Here is a 14,452-nt window from a genome sequence, read left to right as displayed (position 1 = left end):
CATCCAGGACCATGTTAAAAAATGAAAACCTGAGGTTGCCCAAGTCTAACCTTCAGCTAATCTAGGTGTTTGTGAACTTTGATTCCCATTTTCCTTCACAACTACCCAGTTTCTTGCATCCTCCTAGGACTTACCTGCAGACAGTTCTCAAAACAGAGTAGGAATCTATGAATAATATTACTTTTTTGCCCAGTACTATTGGTATTACATTAAATCACAGAAATTTTAACAATATACTCAAGATACCCAGAATTACTTTGAGTAATAGTTCAATGAGAAAATAGGGGGGAAATCAAAGTTGATAACTGATGTAAAAACAAAGCATTACTTACTTTAAGGAGAGGAAAGTTCACTGGAATAGAAGTCAAGAAATCTGATTTTAGTGCTAACTAGCTATGTGATCTTAACTAAATCACTTGATGTATCTAGCTCAAATAGTCTATTTTTGCTTTTAAGTAACTGACTTGATTGAACAGTGTGAATTTTAAGGTTCCATTCAGCTTCCCAAATACCCTGGCATCCAGGGTTTGACAAGCAAAATCTGTGAAGTGTATGACATCTAGTGGCTTCTAAGTTTATGTACATCCTGACCACCTAACAATTTCAATGAAGCTACTGTGGATTACTACAATTTTACACACACAAACATTTAGAATTTTAAAAGATAGAGCACTCTAAAGAATCATCTAGTTCAGCATCCTCATTTTACACTCATGACAATGGAACCAAGAGTGATCATATTCTTGCTTAATTAAGGACCCACAACTAGAGTTTACCCAAAGTCTGTTGATTCTAAATCCAGTGTGTTTGGCTTCTTTATTTTTATGTTCCCCACTAATGCCAAAGATAGCAAGAAACAATCCTATAAATGATCAAGAAGGATTTTATTCCTTTATACAAGATTATGTCAGTGAAAAATTAATCAGTTGATCTAAGAAAGAAATGGAAAATTTTATTCAAGCCAAATTGAGGATTATAACTTGGAACAGCCTTTCAGAAAGCTCTGAAAACTATTTTGCATGTTAGAAGTCAAAGCACAGCTATATATGTTTTTGAGACAGCCTATACCTTAAATGCGGCTTCCCAGGTGGCAGTAGTGGTAAGAACCTCCCTGCAAATGCAGGAGACATAAGAGACATGGGTTCGATCCCTGGGTCAGAAAGATCCCCTGGAAGGGGGTATGGCAACCCACTCCAGTATTCTCGCCTGGAGAATCCCAAGAGCAGAGAAGCCTAGCAGGCTACAGTCCATGGGTTACAAAGAGTCAGACATGACTGAAGCAACTTAGCACACACACACACACACATATGTTAAGTGAGTTATGCATGCCTGGTGGCTCAGACTGTAAAGAATCGGCCTGCAATGCAGGAGACCCAGGTTAGATCCCTGGGTCGAGAAGATTCCCTGAAGAAGGGAATGGCTACCCACTTCTTGCCTGGAGAATTCCATGGAGAGAAGAGCCTGATGGGCTACAGTCCATGGGATCACAGAGTCGGACACAGCTGAGCAATTAAACACACATGCACGCACCGTAAATGACATAGTTTGCACAGTCCAAATCTGTAAATACACACTGGCAGATCATCACGACCCTTTACAAGATTGTAAGCAGACAGGTGGCGGCGGGGGACCTCCCTGAGGAAGGGAACCAGAAATGGCTTTCTTGACAAAAGAGTATCCATTTTGGCCTAAGCCGTTTTTGTGATCTAAGCCTGAACATAACGCTTGCCCTTGAATAGGTCAAAGTAATAAACGATTTTAAGGGAGGGAATGCAGAAAGTAGGGAAGAGCAGTCAAGAAACAATAGCGTAACCTTGGGTCAGGGTTCTGGTTCCAAAGGGACATACATAACCTATCTTTAAGGTCTACAGGAACTTAGGCCCCCACCCAGGCGGAGGATGGAATTATGACTTCAATCAACCTTTGTCCCAGTTCTATGCTGAATTCTCCTCTGCTCAAGCCTCTTCATGACTATGTATGTTTTCCTTATTGTTTAGTTGCTAAGTCCTGTACTACTCTTTACCACCCCTTGGACTATAACCCACCATGCTCCTCTGTCCATGGGATTTCTCAGACAAGAATACTGGAGTGGGTTGCCAATTCCTTCTCCAGGAAATATTCCCAACCCAAAGACTGAACCTGAGTCTCCTGCTTGGCAAACGGATTCTTTACCCCTGAGCCATGGAGGAAGCCCATTTGAATACGCATGTACCCTTAGCTTAAAAATCCCAAATTTGGGGATTTCCCTAGTAATTCAGTGGCTATGACTCCATGCTCTCAATGCAGGGGGCCAGGGTTCAATCCCTGGTTAGGGAACTAGATCCCACATGCTGCAACTAAGACCCAGGTCAGCCAAATAAATTTTAAAATAAGAAGGGTGTTTGGAGGAGAATGGAGACAGGCATATGTATGGCTGAGTCCCTTAACTGTTCACCTGTCTGGGGAGACACTACTTTGGTAGACATCCTCAGAGTTCAAACTCCTTACCTCCTTCAAGCAAATCCTTCCTTCTCTTGATCTTCGGCTTGGTTGTGTCTACTGGCTCTATACCCACCAAGAATACAGTTAGGTAAAAGATCAAAAAGATGCTCTTTTTGCATCAAGAAAGTTGCTCTTTTAGGTTGAACCAGTATTTCTGCCAATAAGGAGGTTTCAGTTCAGTTCAGTCGCTCAGTCGTGTCCAACTCTTCGCAACCCCATGGACTGCAGCATGCCAGGCTCTCCTATCCATCACCAACTCCCAGAGCTTGCTCAGACTCATGTCCATCGAGTCTGTGATGCCATAGGGAGCTTTGGTTGATGCATAATGCAACTGATGCACAGTAGAGGGGTAAGAAGAGGCCAAAGGACAGGGAAAAACATGCTATGTGTAAATGTTCCTTGCCTTAGAATGAGTTTTTATTTCACCAATCATTATGTGTCATAGTACCTATTAGTGATTATCACATTGTTTATAATGGTCATCTATTTGTTTAAATTTCTCCATCAGTCATGAGATTTATGAGATTAAGAACCCCAGGTTGCACTCATTTTTGTGGCCCTAGTTTTTGTTGTTCAGTGGCTAAATCATGTCTAACTCTTTGCAACCCCATGGGCTGCAACATGTCAGTCTCATCTGTCCTTCACTATCCCCCAGAGTTTGCTCAAATTCATGTCCACTGAGTCAGTGATGCTATCTAACCATCTCATTCTCTTCCACCCTCTTTTCCTTTTGCCTTCAATCTTTCCAAGCATTGAGGTCTTTTCCAGTTAGTCGGCTTTTTGCATCAGGTGGCCAAAGCATTGGATCTTCAGCTTCAGCATCAGTCTGTCCAGTGAATATTCAGGATTGATTTCCTTTAGGATTGACGGTTTGATCTGGCAGTCCAATGGACTCTCAAGAGCCTTCTCCAGCACCATGATTTGAAAGCATCTTCAGTGCTCAGCCTTCTTTATGGTCCAACTCTAACACACATACATGACAAATGGAAAAACTATAGCTTTAACTATATGGACCTTTGTCAGCAAAGTGATGTCTTTGCTTTTTAATATGCTCTCTAGTTTTATCATAGACAAATGAGTGAAATTGAATCGTAGTTTGGTGGTCCTAAAATCTAGAGTTACATTGAGCCTATCACTGATGCTTAAATCTATATATTTACTACCTACCATCTAACTACCTATCCTACCAAGGATTAACATACTGTCAATGTATCCTTTTTAAAATATAATGGGGAGCAATTTTATAAAATAAAAATTTAATCGTGTACTATATGTGTAGCCAAAAGAAGACAACTTTATTGGACAGTTTTTCCCACTTTCTGTCAGAAAACCACTTATCTCCATTCTTCATTACACGGTGGGGGCAGGCAGTGGCAGTTTTCCTCAGCCCCAGAAGAGTTTCAACACCAGAGATTCATGATCCAAGCTTGCATCTAACCAATTGAAGATCTGAATAGAATCAAAAAGCCAAGTAAGAGGAAACTCCTTCTGCCTGATTGTTTGAGGGGGGTCTCTTCCTGCCTTCAGAGCCGAACTAAAAACCAGCTCTTCTTGGATGTCAACTCTGCTGACTATCAGACTGGAACTTACACCACTGACCTTTCTGGGTCTCCAGCATGCTGACTGCAGATCTTGGGACTTCTTAGCCTCCATAAGTGCAAAAGCCAATTGGTAGCTCAATCATAAAGAATCCGTCTACAACACAGATGATCTGGGTTTGATCCCTAGGTCAGGAAGATCCCCTAGAAATGGCAACACACTTCAGTATTCTTGCCTGAGAAATCCCATGGACAGAGGAGCCTGGCGGGCTATAGTCCATAGAGTCTCAAAAGAGTCAGACACGACTTAGTAACTAAACAACAGCAACAACAATTCCTTATAATAAATCCCTCTCAAGCTGTCTCTGTGTGTGTGTGTGTGTGTGTGTGTGTGTGTGTGTATCCTATTGTTTCTGATCTCTGGAGAACTGTAATACAGAGGGTATGCATATACATATATATGCATATATATATTCCTATGTGAAAAAGGAACTGAAAAAAATAGTTTTTTTTCATAATCATGTCATCATAATTCCATCACTTGTAGAAAATCTTCGGTTTGGAAAAAAAATTATCTGACTATCCAATTCAATTAGAAGGCCATGCGGTCCCTTAGCAACTGACACTCAAGGTCCAAGGAGGACCTCCCAGTTGCTGCCCTGTTGGTTTGATGATGCCCAAAGGTTGCACAGATGTAACTTCATCCTTTTAGACCCTTGTTCTCAACTGTGAGTGATACTGCCCCCACAGGACATTTGGGAAGGTCTGGAGACACTTTTGGTTATCACAACTAGGAGAAGAGTGCTACTGTCATATAGTAGGTTGAGGCCAGGGATTCAGCTTAGCAATCTGCAATGCATAGAACAGCCCCCTACAACAAAGAGTTTTTGGCCCCAAATGTCAATAATGTCGAGGTGGAAAAAATCCTGCTTTAGACAGCTTTCACTATCTGAGTAAGGTAACAAATCAAAGTCAAGCAGTCATTCATTTAGTGAAAATAAATTCAAGCTTCTTCATAGGTGATCAGGATCCTGGCAGGAACAGCTGACAACCATAAACTGGGTTATTTGAGGAAACTTTACTAAAGGACTATTTCCAAAGGTATGGGCATAATGTAAAGAAATCATAGGAAACAATGCAAGATTTAAGACTAGCAATAATACCACTCTTACTCCTGAAGTGGGTATGGGAGGAAGCATTTCTCTAATCACTGAATTCAGAGAGTTGTTCAGGGGAAACATTCTGACCGGGGTATGACATTTGGTCAAGGGATACATCCTTTCCATGAAGACCCTATAAGGAAGAAACCAGGAGAATACATACTCTTTTCACTCTCCTCATCCCTTCTGATCTCCAGCTGGCACTTCTCATTGGCTGAATCCAAAGGGCATTGAGAAGGGAAGACCACTTGATGAAGGTCAGTGTCTTAGTCCATTCGGGTTGCTATAACTGAATACCATAGGTTGGGTGGCTTATAAACAACAGAGGTTTTATTTATTTCTCACAGTTTTGGAAACCAGGAAGTATAAGATCAAGGCACCTTCAGACTGAGAGCTTCATGGATGGCTGTCTTCATACTGCATCTTTACATGGCAGAAAGGGTGAGGGAGCTCTCTGGGTTCTCCTTTATAGGGACACTAATCCCATTCATGAGGCATCTACTCTGAAGACCTAATCACTCTCTGAAGGTCTCATCTCCTAATACTATCACATTAGGGGTAAGAATTTTAACATGCAAATTTTAGGGGGACACAAACATTCAGTCTTTAATAGTAAGCCTCAAAGTCAGACCCAGGGGAAGAGTAGGGAGTGTAATAAAAGTCAGAAACGCTATGACACAGTCCATCCATTCTGACTCTCAGTATACACTCTTGTCTTTAATTCAAATGAAAATTTTGTGTCTCCAGCACATGTCAGTTGTTTGTTTCATTCTTGTTGATATCATTCATTAATGTTCCCACATGAAAACTAAAAGTTAGCTGACATCAGTATTCTTCGTAAATGGAGAAAGGTGGAAAGGAGTGGGAAGAGAAACAGTTAAACTATATTTAGCACAACTGCTACAATTTCTACTTCAGTAGCTGTTTACTAGTCTGAAGTTGGTAATCATAGCTGTCTTCTTCCCTCACTCAAGTTCCCTTTACCTTCTGATCGTATCTCAGCTGGATTATTTGTCTGGTAGGAAGATCCAAATATTTATTTCCATAGGAGATGAGCCTTTGCTGGTCTTATATTTGTTGGATTGCTATAGTTTCACTCTGAATAGGACTATCTGTCATAGGAGTGTCATGAGGTACTCCAGTGACTCTCTAGGTTCTAAAGATAATATTCATTACATCCACTATAGGGTAGAAACTCAACAAACACGATGAGGCATCCTAGCTATTACAGTAATGTGGGAAGAGAGGCTGGGGAAGTAAAACTAGACCCCATAAGGAGGATCAGATTTCTCTGTCTCCAGCTTCATATCACAACAACCCACTCTCTTGGGTACATTCCTAAAACAAATCTGATAGATCTAGGCAATGAAAAGTCATTGTAAGGTTCTCAGCAAAGAAGAGAGATGACAAAAGTGAAGATTAATTTGGGGGATTTTTTAGGATAGTCCCTAATGAATCTAGATGAAACCTGAGAGGGTAATTACCCAGAACATTTATTTCCCAAACATGACTAACTTTTATAGCCCTTCAGAGTTTGCAAAGTACATCTAATTTCATACATCTAGTTTCATTGTATTCTCCCAACAAGTTCCAGAGTCACGTGTTATTCTTATCCTCATTTTACAGCCGAGAAACACAAAGACACCAGACAGGCTCTGGAAGGATCTTCCTGAGAGAGTTGCTGCTTCAGTTTTTCCATGCACTAAACATTAGGCTGGGGCATTCTGTCAAGTGTCGTCAGATGGAATAATATTTGCTCTCTACAGTCTTTTTCAGCCAATGTTCCAGATAGTAGACAGACAGCGAAGACACACACGGACTACAGAGCACTGCTATATGGTAGCACTATACCATATTCTGGTTAGTTTCAGAACTAGGTCTAGGTATCCAGAGCTTCACCTGCTAAGTCGCTTCAGTCGTGTCCAACTCTGTGCGACCCCATAGACGGCAGCCCATCAGGCTCCCCCGTCCCTGGGATTCTCAAGGCAAGAACACTGGAGGGGGTTGCCATTTCCTTCTCCAATGCAGGAAAGTGAAAAGGGAAAGTGAAGTCGTTCAGTCGTATCTGACTCTTAGCGACCCCATGGACCGCAGCCCACCAGGCTCCTCCATCCATGGGATTCTCCAGACAAGAGTACTGGAGTGGGGTTCCATTGCCCTCTCCATCAGTTGTCCCAAATTCCACTCCTCTCTTCAGAGTTTTGGAACTGGATTTAGAAGTGTGGAGTGGGATTCCATTGCCCTCTCCATCAGTTGTCCCAAATTCCACTCCTCTCTTCAGAGTTTTGGAACTGGATTTAGAAGTGTGGAGGGAGTAACTTTTTTGACTTTCATGGTTTATCCAGAGATTTCACCAGCTATGTGATCTTAAGTAGAATTTTGACCATTAAAAACATTTTAAAAAATTAGTACATGTTATTGGCCAACAAGTCAAGGATATAGGTTTTTATTATAAAGAGACTATGTTCTTTCATAAAACTGCAGTAGAAAAACAATTCAATTATTTCAAACCCAAAGGTAAAGAAAGCAATTATATTTTTAAAACCCCTGTGTCTGAAGTCTCGGTCTCTGGGAAGCAGGTATTCTTAGGAGATCCAAGCAGAAGGAGAGGAGCTTGAAAAATATACTTCAAGTCTTAGTGTTAGAAATCAGCAGTTGTTACACTGAAAATAAAACAAGAGATGACAAGCTGATGAAGCTGCAGAAAATAAGAAGTTTTCTTAAGAAAAAATTATTAGGGTGGAGGCAAGAAAGCAAAAGGTATATCTTTGAGAAAAGGACAGATAGATAGTAAAGGGACTAACCTCAAAAGATAGAAGAGAACTAAGGTGTTCTTTACAAAGGCAGCAGAAAATGAGGAAGTGTGTTAGATATTGTCAAAATAATTAGATCCACAGAAATAAAATATAACAGGATGGGAAGAAAAGTGACTAAACAAACTGAAATAACTCATAAGAAACTAGGATTTAAACATCACAGAGTGCCTTCTGCAACGTGTAGACAGACTTTCTATTTTGGAGACACCCACTAAAGACTGACACTGTCAAATCAAAACACTCATAGAACATGTGGACAGTTTTGAAAAGTAAACTAGAAACACTGGTGTAAAACAAAGAGTTAGTTTTGAGTGAGCTTCAAGTTGACAAAAGTATTGTGCTTGTGCCTGAGGAAACACATGGTTACATATATATATATATATATATATATATATATATATTCACACACACATATGTACATGTGTATTATATATATAAAATAAATCTGCATCAGCATTATCTTCTGCACTGTGGTCTCAGTTCAGTTCAGTCACTCAGTCGTGTCCGACTCTTTGCGATCTCATGGGCTATAGCATGCCAAACTTCCCTGTCCATCATCAACTCCCAGAGCTTACTCAAATTCGTGTTCATCCAGTTGGTGATGCTATTCATCCGTTTCACCCTCTGGCATCCCCTTTTCCTCCCACTTGCAATCTTTCCTGGCATCAGGGTCTTTTCAAATGAGTCAGTTCTTCACATCAGGTGGCCAAAGTATTGGAGTTTCAGCCTCATCATCAGTCCTTCCAATAAATATTCAGGATTGACTTCCTTTAGAATGGGTTGGTTAGATCTCCTTGCAGTCCAAGGGATTCTTAAGAGTCTTCTCCAATACCACAGGTCAAAAGTATCAGTTCTTTAGTGCTCAGCTTCTTTATGGTCCAACTCTCACATCCATAAATGACTACTGGAAAAACCATAGCTTTGACTAGACGGACTTTTGTTGACAAAGTAATGTCTCTGCTTCTTAATACATTGTTTAGGTTGGTCATAGCTTTTCTTCCAAGGAGCAAGCATCTTTTAATTTCATGGCTGAAGTCACCATCTACAGTGATTTTGGAGCCTCCCTGAAAGAAAAACAAAAACAAAAACAAAAAAACAAAAACAAAGTCTGTCACTGTTTCCATTATTTCCCCATCTATTTGCCATGGAGTGATGGGACCAGATGCCATCTTTGTTTTCTGCATGTTGAGTTTTAAGCCAACTTTTTCACTCTCCTCTTTCACTTTCATCAAGAGGCTCTTTAGCTCTTCTTCACTTTCTGCCATCAGGGTGGTGTCATTTGCAGATCTGAGGTTATTGATATTTGTCCTAGCAATCTCAATTCCAGCTTGTGCTTCATCCAGCCTGGTATTTTGCATGTTGTACTCTGCATATAAGTTAAATAAGCAGGGTGACAATATACAGCCTTGATGTACTCCTTTCTGATTTGGAACCAGTCTATTGTTCCATGTCCCGTGCTAACTGTTCCTTCTTGACTTGTATACAGATTTTTCAGGAGGCAGGTCAGGTAGTCTGGGATTCCCATCTCTTTGAGAATTTTCCAGTTTGTTGTGATCCACACAGTCAAAGGCTTTGGTGTACTCAATAAAGCAGAAATAGATGTTTTTCTGGAACTCTCTTGCTTTTTCAATGATCCAACAGATGTTGGCAATTTGATCTCTGGTTCCTCTGCGTTTTATAAATCCAGCTTGAACATCTGGAAGTTCGTGGTTCATGTACTGTTGAAGCCTGGCTTGGAGAATTTTGAGCATTACTTTGCTAGCGTGTGAGATGAGTGCAATTTTGTGGTAGTTTGAGCATTCTTTGGCATTGCCTTTCTTTGGGATTGGAATGAAAACTGACATTTTCCAGTCCTGTGGTCACTGCTGAGTTTTCAAAGTTTGCTGGCATATTGAGTGCAGCACTTTCACAGCATCATCTTTTAGGATCTGAAATAGCTCCACTGGAATTCCATCACCTCCAATAGCTTTGTTTGTAGTGATGCTTCCTAGGGCCCAGTTGACTTCACATTCCAGGATGTCTGGCTCTAGGTGAGTGATCATGCCATCATGTTTATATGGGTCATGAAGATCTTTTGTGTATAGTTTTTCTGTGTATTGTTGCCACTTCTTCTTAATATCTTCTGCTTCTGTTAGTTCCATACCATTTCTGTCCTTTATTGTGCCCATGTTTACATGAAACATTCCTTTGGTATCTCTAATTTTCTTGAAGAGATCTCTAGTCTTTCCCATTCTATTGTTTTCCTCTATCTCTTTGCATTGATCACTGAGGAAGGCTTTCTTATCTCTCCTTGCTATTCTATGGAACTCTGCATTCAGATGGGCAGATCTTTCCTTTTCTCCTTTGCCTCCAGTGTTTCTTCTTTTCTCAGCTATTTGTAAGCCTCCTCAGACAACCGTTTTGCCTTTTTGCATTTCTTTCTCTTGGGGGTGGTCTTGATCGCTACTTCCTGTACAATGTCACGAATCTCCGTCCATAGTTTTTCAGATACTCTGTCTATCAGATCTAATCCCTTGAATCTATTTGTCACTTCCACTGTATAATTGTAAGGGATTTGATTTAGGTCATACCTGAATGGTCTAGTGGTTTTCCCTACTTTCTTCCATTTCAGTCTGAATTTGGCAATAAGGAGCTCATGATCTGAGCCACATTCAGCTCACTTTTGTATCCATGATTTTGCATGATGGTTGGTATCATTTTCAACAATATTCATAATTTTAACCATATTTTTCAGATATAAAATGATCTCTAGGATGAACTGCAAAGAAATCATAATGATAAAATTCATATCAATAGGGACCATTTATCTGATAACTCTAAGGACTTCACACTAAAAATAAATCAAGATTTATTTGAAAAGAATTATGTCACTCCAAATGTGTTTGGTAAGTAATCTTTTCACAGTAACAAATGCCTTATAAATGGTGTCACATTTTCCAAAGTGCATTCCATGTAACAATTAGTTTTGTTAGATGTTGTTAGAAGTTAAGCATCCCTGCATCCCCTCCCTACCAGAAACCTCCACCTAACAACAACAACAACAACAACAACCTCCACACACACACACACACACAAAAACACACCAAAACTCAAAAAAACCCTCTTGGTCATTTTTAAGTGAAATAACACCCAAGTTTTTATATAGTAACTGAAAATACTGTCAAATGAATCATCAACAAGTTTTGCCTTAGAGATAACACTTGTTAGCACCTGTTATGCTCATCATCTCCTTCTCAAGATGCTCACAGTCTATGGGGAAAGCAGTTGATCCCTGCAGCAGGATGGCTGTACCACATGACAGCCCCTTAGCTATTACGGATCAGACCAGGGGAGGCATCTGACCTGGTGCCAACCAAGGAACAACCAATCCATCCACAAGTTGGCCTGTGACAACTACTTTGATACTTCCTCATAATTTGAACCAAGACACATGGAATAAACTGGCTAGCTGGTACTAGGGGGAGCAAAAGACAAGACTAACTGAATCTTGTTATTAGCAGAGTGCTCATCTCAAATTCAGCTGCTCAGTCATGTCCAACTCCTTGAGACCTCGTGGGTGCCAGCCTCCTCTGTCCATGGGACTTCCCAATAAGAATACTGGAGTGGGTAGCCATTCCTCCTCCAGGGGATCTTCCCAACCCAGAGATTGAACCCACACCTCCTGCATTGCAGGCAGATTCTTTACCATCTGAGCTACCAGGGAAGCCTCCTACTAGAGTTCAAAGACACAACTTTCTGTTTCAACAGAGTACCTCAGATTCTGATTACTCAGCAAGCTGCAGTCTTTGCAGCCTCCCATGAGACCCAATTGTCAATTTTCCTACAGTCCCTGTGGCCTGGCCTCACAGCTAAGATTCCCATTTCTCTTTCTACTTCATGTAGCTTAAGGATAAATTCCCTATTAGTCAAAATCACCAAATGAGTATCTGCCAACAAAGACCACCCCTCCTCATTCCCACTGTAATCAGATTATTCTTACCTGGTTATGTTCCAGCTGAATGTTTTTTCTAAGATGTATCAACACCAAAGCAGAACTTTCTTCCATTGTTATACACCCTTTGTACTTCCTTTTTTTTCTAATGTTCTTACATGAGTGAATAAGAAATTATCATAGATCATCTTGAATCTTCTCTAATTTATATTTCTAAAAAGTTAATTATGTGCAATCTTCCATTATTTGTAACATTTTTTTTATAGCATAGCTCTTAAATAATTTTGTTCCACTCCTCAAAGTGGAGCTGTTGGGAATCACTTTCCTATAAAGTATGTAGGGTACTAAGCATAATACTGGTTGTCAGTCAACATTTTTGTGTGGATGGTAAATACAAAAATGTTGCATAACATCATGGACTGAGATCGGCTGGAAGCTCCCATCTTTGCTTAGTTCTCAATATGCATGTGATGAAAGTACCTCTTTCCTAACACCAGAGGGCACTGTGCCATCAGGATACTGCCAGCAACTGTTTGTTTTTGTTTTTGTTTGCAGCTGCTTCTACATTCCTGCACCACATTGAACTCTTCAGAAAAGCCTTCTGCTTTTTCTTTTTACCATTCTTAGGCCAGGACTGGTTCTGAGGTTAAATGAGAACAAGTTTCAGGGCAGTAAGAACACCCTGTAATTTTTAGCCAATCTTATTCTGCCTCTGGGGCTTCCCTGGTGGCTCAGAGGGTAAAGAATCTGCCTAAAAAGCAGGAGACCCAGGTTCAATCCCTGGGTGGGGAAGATCCTGTGGAGATGGAAATGGCAATCCACTCCAGTATTTTTGCCTGGAAAATTCACTGGACAGACGCGCCTGGTGGGCAGCAGTCCATGGGGTCACAGTCAGACACTACTGAGCGACTAACACTGTTCTGCCTCTACTAAATTCAGTATTGTGATCTTCTTGGTCTCATTATTCTCATTTACAATTTAGGTATAAGTCAGGAAAACACTGCTAATGAGCACAATTAAACTGTTTTGCCTTAGATGCAAAGATCCTGCTGATTCTCATTGTGATTTAAATATGGGAAGTCAGATTGATTTACTTAAGGCTATAAAATTGTGTCTAACTTCTGGAACTTCTTAAAGAGAATGTCCACCAAGTACTACCAATAATCTACTCTAATTATAGACCTTCTTCTCAATCTCATTAGTATAGAGGTTTGGGCTTCTTTCTTTCACAGTCCAGATTAACAGGTAGTTTCTCAAGCAAGGATTGTCTCAACACTCAACATGTATTGAACATCAATTGTGTGCCAGGCTTTTATCTGCTAGATGCTGGCAAAAATACACAAGTTGTACTTTTGTGAAGTTTTCAAATTGAGAAAACAATTTTTTAATTGTAAAGCTGAAGTGGTTTTACAATTGCACTATAAAGAGCGCTACAGAAAGCTACCAGAATGTGTAACAGGGAGACTTACTCCATCCCAGTAAGAGTGGTCAAGAAATTGTCCCCCAAAGAAAACGATTTCTGAGATCTAATACGTAGTTGCTAAATAGGCAAAAAGTATGTGGGGCAGGCAGAGATGAGAATGAGTATAGCCCCAGTAGGCAGACCCGAGAAATAATGTCACTAAGGTTGCAGCTCAGTGTACGGTGGGGAAGCGAAAAAGTTGGGCAGTCAGACGCCTTCAAAACCATGACTTTCTTTACACTGAAAACCACTTAAAGAAGAGTTTTAATCTAGAAGTTGCCATGATCATATTTGTATTTTTTAAAAGACTATTCTCCCTTGTCGGAGAAGGCAATGGCACCCCACTCCAGCACTCTTGCTTGGAAAATCCCATGGATGGAGGAGCCTGGTAGGCTGCAGTCCATGCGGTCGCTAAGAGTTGGACACGACTGAGCGACTTCACTTTCACTTTTCACTTTCATGCATTGGAGAAGGAAATGGCAACCCCCTCCAGTGTTCTTGCCTTGAGAATCCCAGGGACGGGGGAGCCTGGTGGGCTACCATCTATGGGGTTGCACAGAGTCGGACACGACTGAAGTGACTTAGCAGCAGCAGCATTCTCCCTTGTGGAAGGATAATAAAAGGAAATTCACTGAGAAATAAACTGCTGGCATGCGCAAAAACTGAACCCAAGAAATCGGGTTAGGAGGCTATTGATTGAACTTCGTGAAAGGATGACCCTGAAGGCGGTAAGTTGTCGAGGACTGATATTTAGAAAGTATAATCCATGAAACTCAGTGGAGTACATAAACTGTAAACAAGCTCATTATGATTCTGATTTCAAAACAGCGACTGTTTTAAATTGACTGATAAAATAAATGAAAATAAAGCCATTCGATTCCAAACACTGAGACCTCTGTGTGGGAGAATCCGCGGAGTCGGCGTGGTTATTTCAAGTAAAGTTTCTTTGCATTTGCCTAGGCTCTGTGGAAATGCTCCCTGATGCAATATAGATGAGTGGCGTGTAATAATAATGAATGTCCGAGGAAAGGCGCTTGTCCCCGGATCAATAAGGCTTAGGTCTT

The sequence above is a fragment of the Capra hircus genome, chromosome 20 (assembly GCF_001704415.2).
Source record: "Capra hircus breed San Clemente chromosome 20, ASM170441v1, whole genome shotgun sequence".
NCBI lineage: Eukaryota > Metazoa > Chordata > Mammalia > Artiodactyla > Bovidae > Capra > Capra hircus.
The sequence above is the reverse complement of the archived record's forward strand: the minus strand, read 5'-3'. Positions refer to the sequence as shown.